This window comes from Mus musculus, chromosome 2 (assembly GCF_000001635.26).
Source record: "Mus musculus strain C57BL/6J chromosome 2, GRCm38.p6 C57BL/6J".
Lineage (NCBI taxonomy): Eukaryota > Metazoa > Chordata > Mammalia > Rodentia > Muridae > Mus > Mus musculus.
The window spans coordinates 78,749,924-78,773,941 of record NC_000068.7 but is presented as its reverse complement, the minus strand read 5'-3'; the positions used below and the strand labels follow the sequence as shown (position 1 = coordinate 78,773,941).

The 24,018-nt window shown below is 39.0% G+C and overlaps 1 long non-coding RNA gene across 1 annotated transcript in view; it reads right to left on the bottom strand.

The window, feature by feature from the left end:
- Gm39865 overlaps window positions 1-23,023 on the bottom strand; it is a 77,838-nt gene extending 54,815 nt beyond the window's left edge. The window contains exon 1 of the long non-coding RNA XR_866503.2: window positions 22,915-23,023. This is a non-coding gene — a long non-coding RNA (predicted gene, 39865). The remainder of the gene's footprint in view (window positions 1-22,914) is intronic.
- Window positions 23,024-24,018: the final 995 nt, after the last annotated feature.

The window sequence follows — 24,018 nt, the reverse complement described above, 5'->3', positions numbered from 1 at the left end:
AAAAACATGACTACGTCCACCTTGTCTGATTCCCCCCTGGGACTTGTCAAAGCATGATGTTGTGGTACCATAAGCAAGACGTTTCTGCTGATCCAATGAAAAACCAACACTGAATGCATCTGGAGAGATTATTGCCATTTTAGTCTCTCTCCTTTTTCCTAAATGTGAGGTTAGAGATCACTAAAGGAAATGGCAGGAGGTTGATTTCCCTAGGCTTTGTGAGCATTGTCTATCTTCCTCTCTAGACATTTGAGCTGGAGCAGGGCTGCATAGGATGATGCTGGGCCATCTTTGTAGGTCTGTGTTCTTCACCGACTACCACTTGGTACTCTACACACAGGGTCCTTTCTGTGGTCAAGAAGCCAGATGGGAAGATCCATAAGTAGTGAGCTTTCCTGAGGCTGCTGTTATAGTGCACTGATTTGCAAGGTTATAATATCTGACAGACACACAAAAATATGAGACAGACATTTAGAAGTTAAAATAGCTTGAAACCCAGAATATTCCATCAGTTCACTCTGTGATTAGTTAGCTTGATACTTTTCAAAGCACAAATCAAAGTTCTTGAAGTAATTTGTGCTTTGGCTTAGTTTGAAAATGTTCAGTCTTCCTTAGAAAGTTTCTAAGCTTTGTATCGATCGATAGCCAGTTGTGTTTTGTACTAGAGGAAAAAAAAAGAGAAAATTAAATAAAGTATAGTTTCATCTCTCTGACTTGAGGGTCAAACACTGGCAACTGAACTGAATTCTATCTGGCAACACTTTTTTGTGAAATGGTTAAATTTGGGATGAATAGAATATTACAATTATTTATTGGTTATAGCTACTATGACTTCAGTATGGAACAGCTCTCAAAGACTATGGAAAATTGTGTGTATCGTTATCACAGTTAAAATCATTTTTAAACTCCTCTGTGTCTTCTTCTTTTATTAGATTTTTTTTTCATTTCAAAGGTTATCCCCTTTCCTAGTTTACCCTCCAAAATCCCCATATCCCATCCCCTATCCACCTCCCCCTACTCACCAACCCACCCACTCCAGCTTCCCTGTCCTGGCATTCCCCTACAGTGGGGCATAGAACCTTCACAGGACCAATGGCCTCTCCTCCCATTGATGTCCAACAAGGCCATCCTATGCAGATGGAGCCATGGGTCCATCCATGCATACTCTTTGGTTGGTGATCTAGTCCCTGGGAGCTCTGGGGGTACTGATTGGTTCATATTGTTGTTCCTTCTATGGGGCTGCAAAACCCTTCACCTCCTTTGGCCCTTTCTCTAGCTCCTCCATTGGAGACACTGTGCTCAGTCCAATGGTTGGCTGAGAGCATCCTCCTCTGTATTTGTCAGACACTGGCAGAGCCTCACAGGAGACAGCTATATCAGGCTCCTGTCATGAAACAATTGTTGGCATCCACAATAGTGTCTGGATTTGGTGACCGTATGTGGGATGAATCCTCAGGTGGGGTAGTCTGTGGATGGTCTTTCCTTCAGTCTTTGCTCCACACTTTGTCTCTGTATCTCCTCCCATGGATATTTTGTTCCTCCTTCTAAGAAGGATCAAAGTATCCATACTTTGGTCTTTCTTCTTAAGCTTCATTTGGTCTGTGAATTGTATCTTGGACATTCTGAGCTTCTGGGCTACTATCCACTTATCAGTGAGTGCATATCATGTGTGTTCTTTTGTGATTGGGTTATTTCACTCAGGATGATATTTTCTAGTTCCATCCATCTGCCTAAGAATTTTATGAATTCATTGTTTTTAATAGCTGCATAGTACTCCATTGTGTAAATGTACCACATTTTCTGTATCCATTCCTCTGTTGAGGGACATCTGGGTTCTTTCCAGTTTCTGGCTATTATAAATAAGGCTGCTATGAACACAGTGGAGCATGTGTCCTCATTACATGCTGGAGCATGTTCTGGGTATATGCTCAGGAGTGGTATAGTTGAGTCCAGTAGTACTATGACCAGTTTTCTGGGAAACCACCAAATTGATTTCCAGAGTGGTTGTACCAGCTTGCAATCCTACCAGCAGTGGAGGAGTTTTCCTCTTTCTCCACATCCTCCCCAGCATCTGCTGTGTTTTGAGTTTTTGATCTTAGCCATTCTGACTGGTATGAGGTGGAATTTCAGAGTTTTTATTTGCATTTCCCTGATGACTAAGGATGTTGAACATTTCTTTAGGTGCTTCTCAGCCATTAGATATTCCTTGGTTGAGAATTTTTTTGTCTAGCTCTGTACCCCATTTTTAATATGGTTACTTGGTTCTCTGGAATCTAAGTTTTTCGGTTCTTTGTATATATTGGATATTAGCCCTCTATCAGATGTAGGATTGGTAAAGATCTCCCAATCTTTTGGTTGCCATTTTGTCCTATTGACAGTGTCCTTTTCCTTACAGAAGCTTGATAATTTTATGAGGTCCCATTTGTCAATTTTTGATCTTAGAGCATAAGCTTTTGGTTGTTCTGTTCAGGAAATATTCCCCTGTGCCCATGTGCTCGAAGCTCTTCTCCACTTTCTTTTCTATTAGTTTCAGAGTATCTGGTTTTATGTGGAGATCCTTGGTCCACTTGGACTTGACCTTTGTACAAGGAGATAAGAATGGATTGATTTGCATTCTTCTGCATGCTAACCTCCAGTTGAAAAAGCACCATTTTTTGAAAATGCTGTCTTTTTTTCCACTGGATGGTTTTGGCTCTTTTGCCAAAGATCAAGTGACCATGTGTGCGTGGGTTCATTTCTGTGTGTTCAATCCTATTCCATTGATCTACCTGCCTGTCACTGTACCAGTACTATGCAGTTTTTATCACTATTGTTCTGTAGTACAGCTTGAGATCCTGGATGCTGATTTCCCCAGAAGTTCTTTTCTTGTTGAGAATAGTTTTTGCTATCCTAAGTTTTTTATTATTCAAGATGAATTTAAGAATTGCTCTTTCTAACTCTATGAAGAATTGAGTTGGAATTTTGATGGGGATTGCATTGAATCTGTAGATTGCTTTCGGTAAGATGGCCATTTTTACTTTATTAATCCTGCCAATCCAGGAGCTTGGGAGATCTTTCCATCTTCTGAGGTCTTCAATTTCTTTCTTCAGACACTTGATGTTCTGGTCATACAGATCTTACACTTGTTTGGTTAGAGTCACACCAAGATATTTTATATTGTTTGTGACTATTGTGAAGGGTGTCGTTTCCCTAATTTCTTTCTCAGCCTGTTTATCCTTTGAGTAGAGAAGGCTACTGATTTGTTTGAGTTAATTTTATATCCGGCTACTTTGCTGAAGTTGTTTTATCCGCAGTAGGAGGTCTGTGGTGTAGTTTTGGGATCACTTAAGTTTACTATCATATCATCTACAAATAGTGATAGTTTGACTTCTTCCTTTCCAATTTGTATCCCTCTGACCTCCTTTTGTTGTCTAATTGCTCTAGCTAGACCTTCAAGTACTATATTGAATAGATAGGGAAAGAGTGGGCTGCCTTGTCTGGTCCCTGATTTTAGTGGAATTGCTTCAAGTTTCTCTCTTAGTTTGATGTTGGCTACTGGTTTGCTGTATATTGCTTTTACTATGTTTAGGTATGGACCTTGAATTCCTTATCTTTTCAAGACTTTTAACATGAAGGTACGTTGAATCTTGTCAAATGATTTTTCACCATCTAATGAAATGGACATGTGGTTTTTTTTTCATTGAGTTTGTTTATGTAGTAGGTTACAATGATGGACTTCTGTATATTAAACCATCCCTGCATCCCTGTCATGAAGCCTACTTGCTCATGGTGAATGATCGTTTTGATATGATCTTGGGTTCGGTTGGCAAGAATTTCATTGAGTATTTTTGCATCCATATTCATAAGGGGAATTGGTCTGAAGTTCTCTTTCTTTGTTGGGACTTTGTGTGGTTTAGGTATCAGCATAATTGTGGCTTCATAGAATGAATTTGGTAGTGTTCCTTTTGTTTCTATGTTGTGGAATAGTTTAGAGAGTATTTGGTATGAGGTCTTCTTTGAAGGTCTAATAGAATTGTGTACTAAACCCATCTGGTTCTGGGCATTTTTTTTTTTTTGGTTGGGAAACTTGGGAGCAGTCATTAAGCTTCTATTTCTTTAGGGCTTATGGAACTGTTTAGATGGTTTATCTGTTCCTGATTTAACTTTGGTATTTGATATCTGTCTAGAAAATTGTCCATTTCATCCAGATTTTCCAGTTGTGTTGAGTATAAGCTTTTGTTGTAGGATCTAATGATTTTTAAAAATTTTCCTCAGTTTCTGTTGTTATAGCTCCTATTTCATTTCTGTTTTTGTTACTTTCATGCTGTCTCTGTGCCCTCTGGTTAGTCTGGCTAATGGTTTCTCTATCTTGTTGATTTGCTCAAAAGACCAGTTCCTAGTTTTGTTGATTCTTTGTATAGTTCTTTTTGTTCCTACTTGGTTGATTTCAGCCCTGAGTTTGATTACTTCCTGCCATCTACTCCTCTTGGGTAAATTTGCTTCTTTTTGTTCTAGAGCTTTCAGGTGTGCTGTCAACCTGCTAATGTAAGGTCTCTCCAATTTCTTTTTGGATGCACTCAGAGCTATGAGTTTTCCTCTTAGCACTGCTTTCATTGTGTCCCATAAGTTTGGTTATTTTGTACCTTCATTTTCATTAAATTCTAAAAAGTCTTTCCTTTCTTTCTTTATTTCTTCCTTGACCAAGTTATCATTGAGTAGAGCATTGTTCAGCTTCCATGTATATGTTTTGTTGGTATTGAAGACCATCCTTAATATGTAGTTATATGATAGGAGACATGGAATTATTTCAGTTTTCTTATATCTGTTAAGGTCTGATTTGTGACTGATTATATGGTCAGTTTTGGAGAAGGTACCATGAGGTACTGAGAAGAAGGTATATTCTTTTGTTTTAGTATGAAATGTTCTATGGATATCTATTAAATCCATTTTGTCCATAACTTCTGTTAGTTTCAATGTGTCTCTGTTTAGTTTGTGTTTCCCTGATATGTCTGTTAGTAAGAGTGGTATATTGAATTCCCTCATAATTATTGTGTGGTGGTCAATGTGTGCTTTTAGCTTTAGTAAAGTTTCATTTATGAATGTTGGTGCCCTTGCATTTGGAGCATAGACGTTCAGAATTGACAGTTCTTCTTGGTAGATTTTTCCCTTGATGAGTATTAAATGTCCTTCCTTATCTTTTTTGATGTTTTTTTTTGTCAAAAGCTGATTTTATCTGATATTAGAATGGCTACTCCAGCTTGTTTCTTAGGACCACTTGCTTGGAAAATTGTTTTCCAGCCTTTGCTCTGAGATAGTGTTTTTCGTTGACACTAAGGTACATTTCCTGTATGCAGTAAAATACTGGGTCCTGTTTACGTAGCCATTCTGTTAGTCTATGTCTTTTTGTTTGGTAATTGAGTCCATTGATGTTAAGAGATATAAAGAAATAGTGATTGTTGCCTCCTGTTTTTTGTTTTGTTTTGTTTTTTGATGTAATTTTTATGTTTGTGTGGTTGTCTTCTTTTGGATTTGTTGAAAGAAGATTACTTTCTTGCTTTTTCTAGAGTGTTGTTTCCCTCCTTTTGTTGGCATTTTCCATTTATTATTCTTTATAGGGCTGGATTTGTGGAAAGATATTGTGTAAATTTGGTTTTGTCATGGAATATCTTGGTTTCTCCATATATGTTAATTGAGAGTTTTGCTGGGTATAGTAGTCTGTGTTGACATTTGTGTTCTCTTAGGGTCTGTATGTTATATGTCCAGGATCTTCTAGCCTTCATAGTCTCTGGTGAGAAGTCTGTTGTAACTCTGATAGGTCTGCCTTTATATGTTACTTGATCTTTTTCCCTTACTGCTTTTAATATTGTTTCTTTGTTTGTGCATTTGGTGTTTTGATTATTATGTGATGGGAGGAATTTATTTTCTGGTCCAATCTATTTGGGGTTCTGTAGGCTTCTTGTGTGTTCATGGACATCTCTTTCTTTAGATTAAGAATGTTTTCTTCTATAATTTTTATGAAGATATTTACTGGCCCTTTACGTTGGGATTCTTCATTCTCTTCTATACCTATTATCCTTAAGTTTGCTTCTTCTCATTGTGTCCTGGATCTCCTGGATGTTTTGGGTTAGGAGCTTTTTGCATTTTGTAGTTTCTTTGAGTGTTGTGTCAATGTTTTCTATGGTATCTTCTGCACCTGAGATTCTCTCTTCTAGCCCTTGTATTCTGTTGGTGATGCTTGTGTCTATTACTCCTGATCTCTTTCCTAGGTTTTCTAATTCCAGAGTTGTCTCCCTTTGTGACTTCTTTATTGTTTCTATTCCCTTTTTTAGATCCTTGATGGTTTTGTTCAATTCCTTCACCTATTTGTTTGTGTTTTCCTGTAATTCTTTAAGGGATTTTTGTGTTTCTTCTTTAAGGTCTTCTACCTATTTACCTGTGTTCTCCTGTATTTCTTTAAGGGAGTTATTTATGTCCTTCTTAAATTCCTCTATCGTCATCATGATATGTGATTTTAAATCGGATTCTTGCTCTTCTGGTGTGTTGTGGTAACCAGGGTTCACTGTGGTGGAAAAACTGGGTTCTGATGATGCCACGTAGTCTTGGTTTCTCTTGCATATGTTCTTGTGCTTGCCTTTCGACATTTGGTTATCTCTGGTGTTAGCTGGTCTTGATGTCTCTGTGGCTTGCCTGTCCTACAAGCCTGTGTGCCAGTACTCCTAGGAGACCAGCTCTCTCCAGGAGGAATTCAGGTGTAGGCAGCCGCACGCCCAAAAGATGGCGCAGAACTCTGGTACACTGGTGTCATGCGCAGGCGCCAGCCTGAATCTGGCGCCACCCCCTCCGGAGCGGGTGTTACATATCAAAGTGCCGACAGACTGACGAATCCCAGGAGGACACGTAGCTCTCCCCAGTGCTGGGGTGTATATAAGGAGTCCTCCCGGGGTTTTCCAGAGTTCCCCGTAGTATCGAGGTGTTCCTGAAATAAAGAAGGCTGTTGAGAAGAATCCAACCATGTTGCATTTTCCTTGCCAGACGAGGTGGGCGCAACATTCAGGTATGGAGAGCTGTGGTACAGGGTCAGTTCTAGGGTGCAGACAGAGACCAGAAAAATCCTGTTCCCAGCTGATCTTTAGTTCCTGTGTCCTGATGTCTCTGGGAGGGTCCCTACTGGGCCAGGAATTTGAAGAGAAGCTGTGGTCTTACCTGTGCTAGCAGGTGTGTAGGCACTCTTGGGAGACCAGCTGTCTCTTGGCTGTATGTAGCTCTGTGGCACAAAATCAGCTCTGGGCACAGATGTAAACTGGAAAACTCCTGTCCCAGGCAACTCCTTGGTTCCTGTGTCCTGAGGGTTCAGGTGTGTTTCTCTGAGTAGCAGCAGTGGTCCTACCTACACTCACATGCCTGCCAGTACTCCTTGGGTGCTGGCTCCCTCCTGGTGCTATTTGCATATGGAGCCCTGTGGCAGAGGATCTGCTCCAGGTGCAGAGGAAAACCTGAAGGCCAAACTCCTCTGTCTTAATGGCAACCTTTGAAAGAGGGACCACCAGTCACATAAAAAGAAAGCTGCTATAGGCATCAGAGTGGAAGAGTAGGAGAAGTGATGTGAAAGTCTACAAAGGAGAGCTCCAGGCTAGGACTTACTCAGAGGGATACATGCCATCAACCTTAATTATGTCTGGAGACTGCTCTGGTCTTATCGTGCCAAGGTTAGCAAGAAATACAAAACTCCAGTACATGAAACCTCAGGAGACTTTGCACAAAACTATAAACATAGAGGATGACCATCTGCAGGAAGTTGGTAATTGAAGTAGTCGGTTTACTCAGTTACCATCCTTTTAGGTCAAAACTTAAAATTAAAGGAGCTTAAAAGGTAAAAGATGTATGTATTCTTCTCTTTTTCTTTATTGAAATGGAACAGCAGAGAGTTGCTTATGGAAATGACTCCAGACAAATTATCACGCTTCTACCTACACAACTTATCAAACATGGATGAGTTAAGCTAGTGCCTATGTAGAGCCTTCTCCAGTATATTCTAGAGACTTTGGTACAGGTGTGTATTCTGCATGCTACCAAAAGAGGAAAAAATAAACAGCAACCTAAGCACTGAACACTTTGATCTACAGTGGTGCCTTCTCTGTAAGCTATGCTAGGACAATGGAGCCACAGAGTTTGTGGGAACAACCAACCAATATCTGATCTCACTTAAGGCCCACTTTAGTAGATGGAGTCCATTCTTGACAACACTTATGTGACCAAGAACTTAAGATTAGCTATCCCAGAGATCTGGGGTAAAACAAAAATACTCCTGGTCTTTAAAGAAAAGAAGTAGCAATAAAGCTATTTCTAATGATATTCTGCAATACTCATAAATCAGTGCCTAGCTCAGCCATCATCAGAGAAGTTTCCTTTTGCAGTAGATGGAAATAGACAGACCCAAATCTAGATATTAGCATAGAGTGAGAAGCCTCAGCACATTCATCTCTAAATGTACTTATCAAATCATTTCTCTCGGGGCTCAGGGAACCATCCCTAAGAGGAAGCAGAAGGAATATTAGACTCAGAGGGAGTATAGGATATCAAGAAAACAAAGCCCTCTAAATCAAAGTAATCAAAACTCATACAAACTCACAGAGACTGAGGCAGTATGTACAGGGCCTGTATGGGTCTTTACCACTCCTTTGCAGTATATATTATGGGTTCAGTTGAATGCTTTTGTGGAATTCCTGAGTGTGTTAACGAGTGGGTTTCTGTTTCTTTTGCTTTCTCTTGGACTCTTTTTCTTATGTTGGTTTTGTTCTAATCCAATGTGTTACTTTTGTTTATGATATTGTATCATATCACAATATGTTATATTAATTATATTATATTATCTTTCCTTTAAAATTACACATTTTTTTCTTTGCAGGAGCACAATTGATGAAGCATTGTAATGAAAGAATGGCCTTGGAACAGATTTTGAAAGGGAGTTAGGCAATTCCTTATTTAATATCAGAATATATTGAAGCTGGCAGAGCTGGGATGCAAATGAGGATCATCCACAGGCAAGCGAAAGGGATGTCAGATGCCAGTGTGAGCTCATTATCGATATGGCTGTTCCACAGGGGTCAAACATCTCACTGTAGCAAGAAGGAGAGATGGATTCATCAATCAATACCAGAACATCACTGTTCTTTTGTATTTATTTGTTTTATTGCATTACATTCACTTATTAAATAAAAGTACACGATATTTGGTTTATTCACTCTAAGTGGACATCTTGGGTTTTCACTGATTTCAAATTCAGCTTCATAGTCCCAAGTTTTCGATGATAATGCATAAAGAAGCTTAAGTACTGGCATATTAACAACATTTATAAAAGTTAATCATTTTGAGACAATATAAGACATCATTAAAGATACATATCTAAACAGCATGATTTCTACCTGGTACTCAAAGAGAGCAAAATAGCTAATTGCCTACATGCTGCAGAAGAGCAAGGGATGGATTCCACAGGTATCTTCTGTTACAAGTCACCTAAGTGATCATTGTGTTTTGGAATACAATGTTAGCTAAGACAGAAAGGACCAGCTGCTTTTTGGAGTGTAAACTGAGCCACCAGCCACTAGTTGTTCAAGGATCTTGTTAGAGCACTTGTCTCTTCCTAGATAACACAACACAAGCCTTATTTTGAGATAGCTGTGCATAGCACTCAACGGGTGTCCATACGGACATGCTTCTTCTTCTCTGACACAAAGATAGCTTTATAAACCGTTGCACACAATTGCACAGATATTTCAGAAATGTAAAGACAAAGACATGGCATTTGGGAGTATGGTCTTTGCAGAATCAATTGTACAATATATGATGAAACACATAAATGGAAAAATGATAAAATATTTGCATTATTTACATATTGAATTATTAGAGTATGAGACACAAGTATCTTAGCATGGTAAGAGTAGTTAAAGATGCTGAAAACTGCATTTGGACAACAAGATCAAAATAGAATTTTCTCAGTCAGAAGCCCACAATTCTTCTATGGCAGATAGTGCTTTATTTACTAGAGCTGTCAGAACACAAATGCTAAGCTGCAGTAATAGTTGATGTGGAACTTTATAAATAGCATAAATCAAATGAAGAATGAATTACTCATGGTTTGTGACCAAAATAAAATAACAATGATAAACCTATCACAAAACTGTCTAGAAATAGGAAAAACTGTCACAGGGGGAAAATATTAGAATATGATTATGAAAAAAGGAGAGCTGTGACTTTGGAAAGGGAAAATTTGACTCCTGCATGAAATATTACCTGTAAGACTATACTGAAGTTGGACAAGTTGAGTGCTTTGTGCCACTCAAAATAGAGCGTACAATAGGTATGTTTACATTTAATATCCAGTGCTTCAAATAATAAACTCAGAATGTAGTGGTATAGTCTATTGGACCAATAGTCTAAAGCATGCTTTTTTTTTAATTTAAAATACTTTGAAACAGTATTTTACTAAAAATTTAACTCATAATACTTAGAGTTCTAAATGTTGAAGAATGAGCTTAGTTAAAAAATTGTGTGCATTTGTAGATGTGTGTGTGTGTGTGCATGTTGTGTGAACATGTGTGTGCCTGTGTGCATGTGTGGTGTGGTGTGTATATGGATATGTGTTTAATAGGTCTGTGTGAATCCAGGCATGTATGTACCACAGTGTGTGATCAGTAGACAGCCTGGGTGGGTCCTCACCTTCTACCTTTGTAAGACAGAGTTTCTTTGGTGCCTTTTTCCAGTGTATGGCTGACCTGGGAGCTTCTGGGAGCCCTCTTATATCTAACTTCCATCTCCTTATAGGGGTGCTGGGGATATAGATGCTCATAGTTCATGCTTGGTGTTTACTTGGGTTCTGGGGATTTGAACTTTAGCTCTCATGCTTGTGTAACAACTGCTTTTATCCACTGAACCATCTCTTGACTCCCAAAGAATGAGTTTCTTTGTTAAATACTATGAAAAGGGCTTCCTATACTAAATTACAGGGTACATCTACATTTTCCTAGTTATTCAGTTATAGTTATAAATTTACAATATTGGGAGGGGAAAAAAGCCAAGATCCAAACAACATAATAATTCATACATTAGAGTAAGGTGATTTTGTTGGTGAGAGAAGTGAACACCCTGGAGTCATGCAGGTGGTCGGTTAGAGGTCAAAGCTCTGGTGACTTCCAGTTCTGTTTCTGGAACTAGAGCTGCAGTTGTTTCACATTCTACTTTTGGTAAGCTGTAGGCAATATTTAGTTCACAACAGTATTTATATTGAGTAGTTAAATTACTCAGTCTGACCTTTGGTTCTCTCATAATTCTGTCAGACCGGCACTTCAATTTTGGTCTTAATAAGTAATTGTCTATTGAGACTTTCCAAGGTTTTGACTGATGGAGTATCTCATATACATGGTTAGTCATGTCTTTTAATGTTCATGAGTCAGGCTAGATCCTGTTCTAGTTTTTCTCCCAAACAGGCAAATTGCTAATATTTCATCACTTTTCCCAGTGTCCTACACAATGCCAGTGACATAGTAGGTACTCAGAAAATACGTTCTAAAATGCCACGAGTTTCTCCATCACAAACAGGTTCAGCTAGGAGAGTCTGGAACACAATGTTTTGACTCATCTTTAGGCTCTCCTCTATTGTTGTTCCCCCATTTAACTGGTACAGAACACACAATGTTGGCTAGTTTCCTTGATGTCCCTGTTTGTACATCTCACTTCCCAGCTCATATGAGTGCTTGTGGTTATTGGTCTCTTGGCCACTAAAGGCAAGACAGAAAAGCAGATGCCCTTTGCACTGTTCATGCAGCCCCCTCTCCTTCATCTTTATGACTTCAGCTCCCAACATTCTTCCAGAACTTTGTGGGGACAGCTTCCACAAGAAGGGTGCCAGTGGGTGCTCTAGTGTACCGCCCATTGGGTCTTGTCATAGAGGCTGTGTAATAATATTTGGCTGCTACTTAGAGCTCAGCATGGATTTTTTACCCCAAAGGAAGCAGACTCACCTACTGCTATAGCTGGTCCTACACATCCTCTTTTGCCTCAGTCTCTAACCCATCACCTGCCAATAAAGCTGCAGGCCTCCCCCCACCCTTTTTTTCCCTCTGTGGAAGCTGTTGAAGGGCTCTCTTAGCCTCGAGCTCCCTGTAAGACATTGGCTTTTAGCTCTTCTCCTTTTCACTCCTGGTTTGTTCTAATCATGGTCTCTTCACTGCCCTGTGAATACTGTTTCCCCAAACTTCCCTCCCCAGTCTGTTCTATACAATTTTTCATCTCACATGGAACCTAGTTGGAAAAAAACCAAACAAACGAAAATACTGTGCTCAACTCAAGGCTAATTTAGGAGATATTACTAAACTTTTACTACGTTGTCTTCATGGTTATTGTGAAAGTCACACAATTTGCACAATCCATATTCAAATAATATGTACACATGCTTTTAAAAGCCAAATAGTACTGTGGTATTTACCATGGCATAGCAGAGTCCAGTACATTGATGCTCAAAGGACTGAAATGACAATTTCATAAATTTTTAAATTGTCATGGTTATTTACTGACATCCTTCTATCAAGGCTTGTGATTGAGATGCCTTCTGCCTTCTGCACACTCTTCCATGTTCCTTTCCATCATTCTCCTGTTAACTCCAGAGAAAACCATAGTCATCCTTTAGGCTGTCATCGTTAGCATGGACCATTCTTACCATGGCTATCTTTATGGCTGAACTGCAGATTTCATTTGAGCTTTGTTTATATTTTCTTACTTTTGTTTTTTCTCAGAGGTTGATAATTTCAGTGTTCCAAAATTGGTTGTTTAGTTTTCTTTGATCTATTGCTACATGATAAATCCCTAAATACCTCTCTGTGTGGCAAAAAATACTGTCCCTCCTTGACAACAGCTGATAACTGTTTTGATGCCATGTTCTTCTGCTTCAGTGGAAATGGGTTGGGTTTGTTCTACACCTGGGACATAGATCCCATGTGGAATCTTCACTGTTCCTCTGGGATGTGCTGGCCCTTCCCTTTACGGTTCACTTCCTCTTCCCTTTTTCCTTCTTCCTTTCCCTTGTTCATCTCTTCCTTCTCAGGGGAAGCTCTTTGGTCTAGGCTGTTCTGGAATTTGTGAGCCTGAGTGATCCTTCCACCTTCAGTCATCATACCTACAGGCACATACTACCATGTCTGGAAATGACATTTTCTATTTATTTTAGTGATTTTCTCCGCCCAGCATACTTTCTTTTAAAAATATGTTGTAGGCCAGTTTTAGTTTACTGGGGTTTACAGAACTTGCCAAATTAATTCAACTTTAAATTTATATGGTTCAGTTGTTTAAAATGTTGGAATTGTTATTGATTTTCCTCAGGTCTCTCTTTCTTTATTCTGTAGTTAGTTTGTATCCTATATAATCCAAAATCATTCTCTCATATAAATATTTGTACATTTTGAGAATTTCATGTATTTTGATCAAGACCATCCTCCTTATTTGCTCCCCTCAAATTCCCTCCTTATTTCTTCATCCTCCTCTTCTTCAACAAAAGAAAGACAACAAAACAACAAACAAACAAAACAAAATAAAGGAAAACAAAACAAGAGTCCACCTAGTGCTGCCAGTATGTATCCGGTTGTAGGGCCATGTACAGGACCATTGGTAACCTCTCAGGGTCCTCGCCCATAAAGAAAACTGGTCTCTTCCCAGTAGCTATTAATAGCCAATAAATTCTCAGCTAGCCTCAACTAGTGGTGGGACATTATGCTCAACTTCCCAATCCATGCTTAGGTTTTGTCTAGCTGATTTTTTTTTTTTTTTTTTTTGAGACAGGGTTTCTCTTTATAGCCCTGGCTGTCCTGGAACTCACTTTGTAGACCAGGCTGGCCTGGAACTCAGAAATCTGCCTGCCTCTGCCTCCCACGTGCTGGGATTAAAGGCGTATGCCACCACGCCCGGCTTGTCTAGCTGATTTTGTGTAAGATCCGTGCAAACTGTCATAGTTGCTGTGAGTTAATGCATTCTACTGTCCTGTTGTGTCCATTAAACTATTTCACTGCTGTCATTGAACACTTCTTGCTGTTACAATCTCCCCTCCCTCCTCCCCCTGTACTCTGTAATAATCCCTGAGCCTTCGATGGAAGGGGTGTTGTATACACATCCCATTTAGGGATAGGTACTCTGGAGTCCCTTACTTCCTGCATGACTATCTTATAACTCAGTTATCCTATTTATACTATTCTATATCTGCTTCATGGCTGCTTACCTCTCCATAGTTTTATATGTCCATCTTCTTCCAAGTCTGGGTGGAAAATCCACATCTTACTATTTCCTAGAGTTCCCTTCTTTCTGCTGGATATTCCACCTTCTAATCTTGCCTCAGTTTACTGGCCATCAGATTTTTATTGACAGATGTGCTTCCACACAGTACACAAGAGATTATCCCTACAATTGAGGTTTTTTTTTTTTTTTTTTTTTTTGTTTCTGTCTTTGTAAACTGGTGGAACTTCCTAACAATGGTCTCACTGTGGTGGGTACAAATGCAGACATGCCTTTCTTAATTCCTGCAGTAATTATCAGTAGATACTTTCTTTTAGATTCTTTAGAGTGGGAGTCTTTAATAATCCACCTGTCTTCAATCTTACCTTGTATACTCAACGCCAAGCTATCACCTTCTCTTCCAGTCTTTTGGAGATTAATTACAAATCCTCACTGGTTTATCTTGTACCCACTCATTCCCACGCTCCCCAGCAGGTGCCTCTCTTTTCTACCCAGGCATCCAGCAGATAAAAAAGGCTAAAACCAAAATTAGTTTCCAATATTTATTTTTTTCTTTTTATCAATTTTAAAATTTATACTATATGATATAATTTTAAAGTGTGTGTTTGTGTGTGTGTGTGAGATATGAACATAGGTAACGACTGTGAACACTCACATGCATGCAGCAGCCAGAGAAGAGTTTTGGGTATCCCACTCCATCACTCTCTACCTGATTCAATGAGAGACTATAAACTTGGAGCTGCCCTCCCTGATGACCAGAAAACCACTTAATCTCTAGTCTCCATTCCCCTTCCCCTTTCCTCTTTCCAGTTCTGGGATTACAGTTGTGTACATGACCACACAGGCTTTCCTGGGGGTCCTGTAGACTTGAATTCAGTTTCTCATGCTTATATAGATGAATTGTTCCTAGCATGAGTTTGTAATTTTTTACTGTCATTATATTGACCTTTTAAGAAAGAACATTCATTGCTATGTTTAATTCTATGTTCTTGGTCCATCTCTAGCTGAGCAAATCCTGAACTTCTCGTAATCTATAGGGAAGTGACTGTCACATAAAGGGAACTCAAACAGATGGAATTACGCTGTGGCAGGATCATCTGATTGTATCATCTGACCATAAATGAGAGGAGATAAAATTAAGAGCAGTTAAGCACACAAGGTCCAAATAGTAACAGCATTACTACTTAATTATAATATATACATATTATTTTCAACCTGAAAACATACCAGTTCCAAAGATATTCACTAAAGGGCATGAGTGGCTGAGCTGGATTTTTGGTCATTTTCAGGCAACATTGGAAAAGGAGAAAAAAAAATAACAAGAAGGCACATTACAAGATAGAGTTACCATTATAGTCAGCTTCAGCTGTCAACGTGACACAATGCACAGTAACCTGGAAAGAGGAGCTTCCATTGAGAAAGTACCCATACCCAAGTTTTCTGTGGCCAAGTCTGTGGGGTGTTTAAAATTTGCTAATTAATATAGAATTGATTTAATTGCTATCTCACTGTGGGTGGTCCTAGCATTGGGCAGGAAGACCTGGACTGTGTAAGAAAGGTCAAAGGAAAAGCCAGAAGGAGCCACTCAGCAGTTTTCCATGATCTCTCCTCCTTCAGTTCCTGCCTCCAGAATCCTGCTTTAGCTCTGTCTTTGTTTCCCTCAATGATGAACCTGTAGGCTGAACTAAACCCTTCTCTTACTGTGTGAATGCACACACACACACACACACACACACACACACACACACAGAGACACACACACATGGGGGTTATGTCTTTGTTTAGTTGAAGGGATGCAAATTATTTTGATGTATGCATGGATGTGATTTTACTATAACTCAGCTAAAATCATAAAATATGTCATTATCATAGGACTTATTGTCAAGGGTTAGGTCTTTTAGAATAGCAGAAATTTTAAGTGTGATGGTGAGCTTACTTGGCGAGCCATATTAGACCTGATACTTTACAACATGTTGAAAAAGAAGAGCAGTTCATTGCTTTTCCTCAACTTAAAGAAAAAAAAAAAGGGCTGGTTATATTTTGTAGAGAATTTACAGACATAGGTAGAACCTTGGTATATGATTAATATCAACTTAAACACCATTTATATTAGATTCAGAAAACTATTGATTAAAGAAAAAAAACATTATTTTTACAAAATTTATTTTCATGACTGTACTTACTTTCCATCCATTCTATCAACTCCCAGAACTGTTTTCACACCACAGTATTCTCAAAGTCAGAAAATTACCTTTGTAATAGTTTCCCTTGGTAATTAGCAGTTTTAAAATTGCAGATGAAAATCAGAAGAGAGTCGCACATGATGAATAGGGAACGAGATTTTAAAAGCTCTGCGTTGCACTGCTCTCTGGAGAAATCATATATAGCCTATTTTTAGGGAGATGGGTTTTGGAGTGACATATAGATAACTCATCAGTATAAAAACTCAGCTACTTGAGTGCTATCTTATGTTGTGTGTGCCTTCAAAAATCATAAAGCCACATCTACAATGTTAGCCCACCACGCGCCATAGTCTACTGGGCCACATATGGCCTAGCGTGCGGAGGTAGTCACTGGGGTCTGTGTCGGTGCCTTCAGACAAAGTGAGACGAATCCCCGTTATAAGCCATATCATAAATAAGAGTAGAATCTCTGCTTTTGCTACCAATGTTTGTTCATTTCTTAATGTTTAAGATATGACACCAATAAGATGTTTAGCCCCCTTTCTCTCTCCTCTTCCTTCCTTTCCCAAGCCCCCATGCACAAATAATCACAGAGAAACTAAGTATTTTCTCTACTACAGGTGAGTAAAATGAGTATTTAATAGCTCTGTTTTGATAACTAATTTTGATAAGTTAATCTCTTTTTAATAGTAATTTCGTAAAGCTTAAGCTATGATTTTTTTTCTCCTTGCTAACTTTGGATGATATATTGATTTGTTATTGGATAAGTAAGTTTTGTTTATTTACTCCCATCAAAATTTCATGAAATAGTACATAAAATTTGTTTTTAGTTATCTGATTCTTATTAAAACTTCTGAGTTTCACACATAAACATAAACTAAACAAAATGATCATGTTTTACAAATTCTAATAGCATATCCAAAATAAAATGGGTATTACATAAATTTGATGTTATCATGTATTCATTCCCTAGGTTTGTGTGAGTACAATTTAGCATTGACAACTTCTCACCTTCCTATTGACAGTGCAAAATTGGCCCTATAAATAAAAAGTAGGCGGTAACACTCTCATGAAGAGCAAAAATGGACAAGGACATATCACAAAACTTAACCTCAAGTATCACTAACTTCTTGTCATATACTGTCATTTTATTGAGGGAGAGATGTGCATTAAACAGAATTATCATGAAACATCTTTAGAGATTTAACTTGAAGTTACAATATTAAAGAATAAAAAATGTAGGGAAGGAACATTTAGGATTTGGAAGTGAGGGTAGCTGTCAGATTGTAAAGGAGCTTGCTCTGAAGAGAATAGCTGGGTGGAGGTAGTGTGAACAAGACTGTAGCCCAAGAGACAAGAATCCAAAGTCCTCAGACAGGAGAAAGCTGGTATTCCAAGATGAGTCCAATAGTCAGGGATCATGCATGGGAATGAAAAGGGAAGAAAATGGGTTTGCTCTCTGGATAAAGCCAGAAGCTGCTACCATGCCCCAAGGAAAGGCAAGGTGTGCACTTTTGTATTTGAACAGCATCATGTTGTCTGCCAGAACAAAGATAGAATGATGAGAGCAAATGCAGAGGAGGAGACTTGATAGGAGACTAAGGAACCAGTCCAGAGGGAGGCTGGTGACACGGACCTGGGGGATATCAGCTGAGAAGCTGGGCTGACTTTAGACTTTAAAGACGCAGCCAAGAGTGAGTGGTAATCAATGCTGTGGTAGACTTGAACAAACAAATAAGAAGGTAAGAAGTGATTGTTACCTTTAGCTCGAGCAACTAGACACCCAAAGGGAGAGAGTCTGCTAATAGGTGTGGCTTCTGGGGTGGCTTCCTGGGAAAACACTTGAGGAAAACAAGTAGTTGTGGCCATTTTATGTAAACAAGCTCAGTCAACACTCAGGCAAAGAGCCTGGGAGGGGAGTTGGCCACACAAGTCTGCAGCGCAGAACAGGGCAGGACCAGGTGATGTGAGAGCTCCCGACACACACATGAGATCTGAATCATGAGACTGATGATGTCTTTCATGCAGATTGTGACAGTTTTGTGCCATTTCTAGGGAAAGTTTGTGCTGTCAGATTTTAAAAGCGATGATAATTTTTAACCATTGCTCTTTTAAGGCCAAAGTCTTCGGGATTTACAGCACTTGGTAAAAAGTTTCCAAACTTAAGAAGGACTGCAGTCATAAATGTTTTCCATGAAATATAGAGAAACACTTAAATTCAAATGTTAAAGACAAGGAAAAAAAGAAATAAGACATCATCTGTTCAGAATCATGTCAAAATCGTTGGCAAGGTGTGAGAGAAACACAAGATTTTTAATGGTGATTGCTTGAGGGAATATAACTAAAGTTCTCTGAATTTTCAGATCCTTTCTTATTCTCCATAATTTTTTTTTGCAAATATAAATTGCTTAGGTAATTTTCTTGAGATGGAATTTTATACTGAAGTCTAGTCTGGCATAGTGCTCACTATGTAGCTAGGGTGACAGCAATCCTCTTGCCTCGGCTTCCTGACTGTTGGAGTGACCGGCGAAACTACCACATCCAGCTCTGAAAATCACTTTTACAACAAACAAACGGGGTAGATTTTATCTTCCTGAAACTATGAATACGTTTTTTTTTTTTTTTATTTTCTCCTGTGTAACATTAAAGCTTGGATGTGTAGCATTGTATGCAGTGGCTGTACCTGCACAGCATCTTCTTGTCGGCCATTCATGGTTACAGGCATGGCCGTGAGAACCAAACATGAAGATAAACGGCACTTAAGAGCCCCATCTGTGCACCAGGTAAAATACTGGACTTATTGACAGTTTACCAATCTGTGAGGAAACCAAGAGGTAGACAGGCCCCACATTCTGCCTAGTCCATGGATCTCACTACAGTCGGGCTCCCCGTTATTTTGAACGCATATTGATGCAATTCTAGCCCCTATATGGGCTCTGATCTCCTTCCCCAGCACACAGGCTCCCTTTGGGATTTCTTTTTTAGCACAGGCTTTCACCATGAGCTTTTTTCCACCTTGTTCTCCCAGACACTGGAGGGTTTTGATTCTTCGAGGTTTATTTCAAAGCACTTGAAAGAGAGACCTCCTGCAGACAGGTAAAATGGATTTAACAATACCAACCTCCCTCATAAGGTCGCTGTGAGGAATAATAATATAAAGGACTACAAAGCACTGTGTAAATATAAAGTTCTATACAAATGCTTAATAATAATTACTCGGTAGAGCGCAGTGAAGTCTCTTGTGCATTTGTGAAGGTGTCAATGAGGATAGGTTTCCCTCCTCCAGTCATCCTTCCATTTTTACAATCAAAGAGTTTCATTTTTAACTCCCGTACAGAACATCCTGACAAGGCAGGCCTTGGATGTGTTCCCAAGTCAGAAGTGAAACAATGTCAGGCTGTGGGGAAGGCAGCTCTGTGTCCTGGGTGCAGCTCTCTTCATGTCTGAAGCTGCTTTGGCACAGCAGGCAAGCAGGGATGGCAAGAACCATATTATTTCTTTTCTCTGAATGGGCCTGGCCTGTGTGCTGTCCTTGGCAGTACTTTTGTTGTGTGCAGGGCCCTGATTTCAGAGCGATGTTAAGCTCTGCTTAAATTGTACATTCTCATCTGCCTTCGATGATGCTTTAAATTGATATTAAGTAGCTTCAGATTTCCCGTGTGTGTGTGTGTGTGTGTGTGTGTGTGTGTGTGTGTGTGTGTGTGTGTATCTTAGTTCACCAGAGATTTACAGAAATCGCCTATTGGTTTGTTTTCTTATCTGTAGCCCAAACTTTCCTGCATAGCCTTCAGTATCCAACGTACCTATGACCATGTAGGAAACTGTTGCCTGGATACTACTTAAATATTCTTATAAATTATGTTTTCTTATCACAAGAGTTAAGGAGTATAAGCCTTTTTTTAACTTTTGTGCTGTGAGGTAACGTGATGGGCATCTGCTGAGGTAGTCATAGGGATGATATGATTGCTTCTTCAAAAGTATGCAATTAAGATCCCTAGAAACTTACAGAAGATAGGGAAGCCAGAGGGAGATTGCTTCTACTTTCTGGGTTTTGAAAAAAGAAGTCTTTGGTATATGGAACAGGTTCAGCTGAGTGTGAAGGAGCAAAGATTTACTCCTCAAGAGCACAGATTTTTTTTAACCTGATTGGACATTCATATTTTAGCAAATATTTATTGAGTGGCTTCTGAATTTTAAGTACTGACCATAGTGATGGAGTAACATTAATGGCAAATAGGGTATAGTTGGTGGCCATTGCTGATCAACTCTTGATGCTTGAGTCAGACCCATTCACATGAAGTCTGATTAAGTCCGGACGTGCAACAGGAGTATCACACAAGTTGAAGTAGCCGCCAAGAGGAAGGACTGCTTTCCCTACCGTCAATTGTTCACTTTCGTGACCTTGACCTGTCAGATGAGTAAGCACTGTGCAAGCATTTGATGAGTTTGGGGAATGGTGAGCCTACTGGGGACTATGGCGTAACTGACAAATCCACAAGGATAGAGAGTGGTTAGAGAATGGGTGGGAAGTAAGTGATGGAGTGGGAGATGAAGACAGAATGGTTGGGGCTGGAGTGAGAAAAACAACCCCAAGAAGCGATGACAACTCTTGAGAGACTCTGTGGTGGGGAGGGGATAAGTTGGCTGAAGTTATCAGAACTACATGTGTGTTCTAGAGCAGTAGCTTTGACAGTGTTCAGGAGCCAGTCTAATTAAGGGAACGGCCGAAACAATTCTTTAGAGATGAAGAGAGTCTGAGTAGCATTGTCTGCAAAAGGCAAGCTTGCAAATCCTTTAGGATAAAACTCACTCTTATCTGAATATTTCGGGTGCCTCTGGTGGCTTTAGTTAGGATCCTTAGTGTGGTCTACTAATATCTCAACGTCTATGGCTTCTTTCCGGAGAAGACACCATTAGCAATAGCTGAATGCCAAGCAAAACCTTTGGTCATTTTTGTAGCATGGTAAACAGCACACATCTCCGAGACTGGTAGGTCTATGTTTTGTAGGTTTTGTGTAATCTTGCTAACAACTTTCTTCGACATGGAGAGTTGTTTTTAAATAGAGTTTACATGACAGATTTTTTTTTACACTTTTCAATTAGTCTAATCATACTACAATTTCAGTTGACTACAAATATAGCAGTGGCAATTATACTTTATGTTAATTGCTAATTGCCTATAAGCTAAAGATTACTTACTTTTGCAAACTGCTACCTCAGGTTTATAAGACATCATGTGTTTGATCCATAATAGTGCCCATGAACAGCCTGAATCTAAATGTCTCTTCATAATATGCTAGATAAATTGGCTCTTTCCCCAAGGCATTTCCTTTTCCACTTGTGTTATTACCTAAGATACATTTGATTTTCATGCATCACCTTCTCATTCAAAAATTCCACTTTACTTTTAAAAATCAACTGTACTGAAAAGTTATTTATGTAAAGCAAAATGTACCTATCTTAAAGTATAACATTAAGGATATCACAGACACACACAATGCATATATAAACACACATACACACATGATGTATGTATGTGTGTGTATACATATATATATACACACACACATACACACATATAATGCATATAGACGCACACATATATAATGTGTAAAAAGATGCACATATACAGACACTCCCCAACACACTTTAAATAGCTACCATTAGCTATTTCTCTTCTTCTGTTAGGCTCATTTTAGAAACGGATTCTTACTGTTGCATGTGACAATAATTTAAACTTCTCGTTGATATTGTTCTAAAAGCATGAATACACCACTTTTTACAGATATCTGAATTGTTTCTAGCTTGATTTATTATGGATTGAATTATGATAAGTATAAATATACATCTTCTGCGTGTTTGTGTATGAGCATGTGTAGGGCAGTAGTATATTTTTGGTAGCTGACCATTTAGAGTTATCCACTTGGATTTTGGAGTTGCTTTATTAGAGCACAGGTCCCTCACTAGAACCCAGGCCTCACAGATGAAGCTCGAATGTAATCAGAAAGCTGCATATCTGAGGGACCTTCCCATCCCGGCTCCTTCAGTGATGAGTTCACAGTTATGTACTGCCATGATTGAGCTCACATCGAGGGCTATACATGGGGTGTTTTACCGATTTAGCTATCTATGATATCCAAGGGGATTCTGAGTACGTGCATTCCCATTTTCTTACAAAAATACACATTGAAATACTTGTACCACACTCCTCCCCACAAGGCTCAGGGGTCTATGCAGAAGAAGAGGCAGAAAGACTGTACGGTGACGAACAGATCTAAGGCAACATTTTCTAGATACATCAGAGCTGATGCTCTTACAAACCATGGCACTATGTCATGACCTGTGCAGGTTCAAACCAGACAAGATCCCAACACAGAGAAAGGGGAGTAGGCTCCAAGTTCTTCTAATCAAGACATTATTTTAAATTGCTAGCTCTTGGAAAGCAATAATTAGTTTTCTACAATTGAGTTTCACTTACCAGTCACACCCTAGGGCAGGCTGCTTGTTCAGAAATAGTTTCCCAGCGTTAAGCAGACTCCATGGATTTGTTTGTGCTTCTTTTGTTTTTCTTTCTTTCCTTTTCTTTCATTTTTATTTTCTATCTATTGTAAAGAGAGAAAGAGGTTACAAGGTTTAGTGGGTAGGCAAAGGGTGATCTGAAAGGAGCTGAGGGCAGGAAAAGGATGAGCAAAATATATTGTGTAGGATTAAACATACACAGACACACATGCACACGCACACACACATGCACACACACATGCACACGCACACACACACACACACACACACACACACACACACACATACACACACACACACACACACATACACAAGCAGCAAATGCTCCCACACACAGAAGAAAAAAATAACCAAATCTTGAAAAGAAAGCAAAACAGCAAGTAATGAAATGGATGGATTTATGGTCAGCATACTTTTTTACTTCATTTAGAGTGACTAACTTATTCCCTGAAGAGATTGTCTCATTTCATGTACTCATCACCAGGTAGAGTTCTACCTTTGCATTTGTTATTTGCATATATCAAATTTTCTTTTCTGAACTGTGTTTCCCCTCTGCACTCTGTTAAGGAAATAATCCATGTGTGTAAAAATGTCCCCTGGTGTTTTGTTCTAAATGATTTGCGGTTTTATTTATACATGTAGATTTAAAACCCATTGAGAATTAATATGTTTATAGGAGGGATTCTTTCCTGTGATGTTTTCCTTCCCTTGCTGAATTTGCTTGGCAATTCAGCAGACGCCAAAGGCGACATGTTTGTTTCCATTGCCAAACCATGGCAGTCCTTAGATCTCTATCTTTACAATGGTACAGCACTGTCTCCTGACTTTTGTAGTGAACAGAAAGTACTACAACTTCTCTAACTTATTTCCCTTTCAAAATTAGCTTGGTTATTCTGTCACTTGTATTTTCATATTTCATTTAGAATTGGTTTGCCTATTACTCCAAAATCCTACTGGAATTTATATTGGCATTGCATTTGGAAACAGTATACTTACTTAACGTGGTAACACTTATTCATGCATGTCCTCTTTAGTATGTCATGACAAATCTTGTCATTCTTAG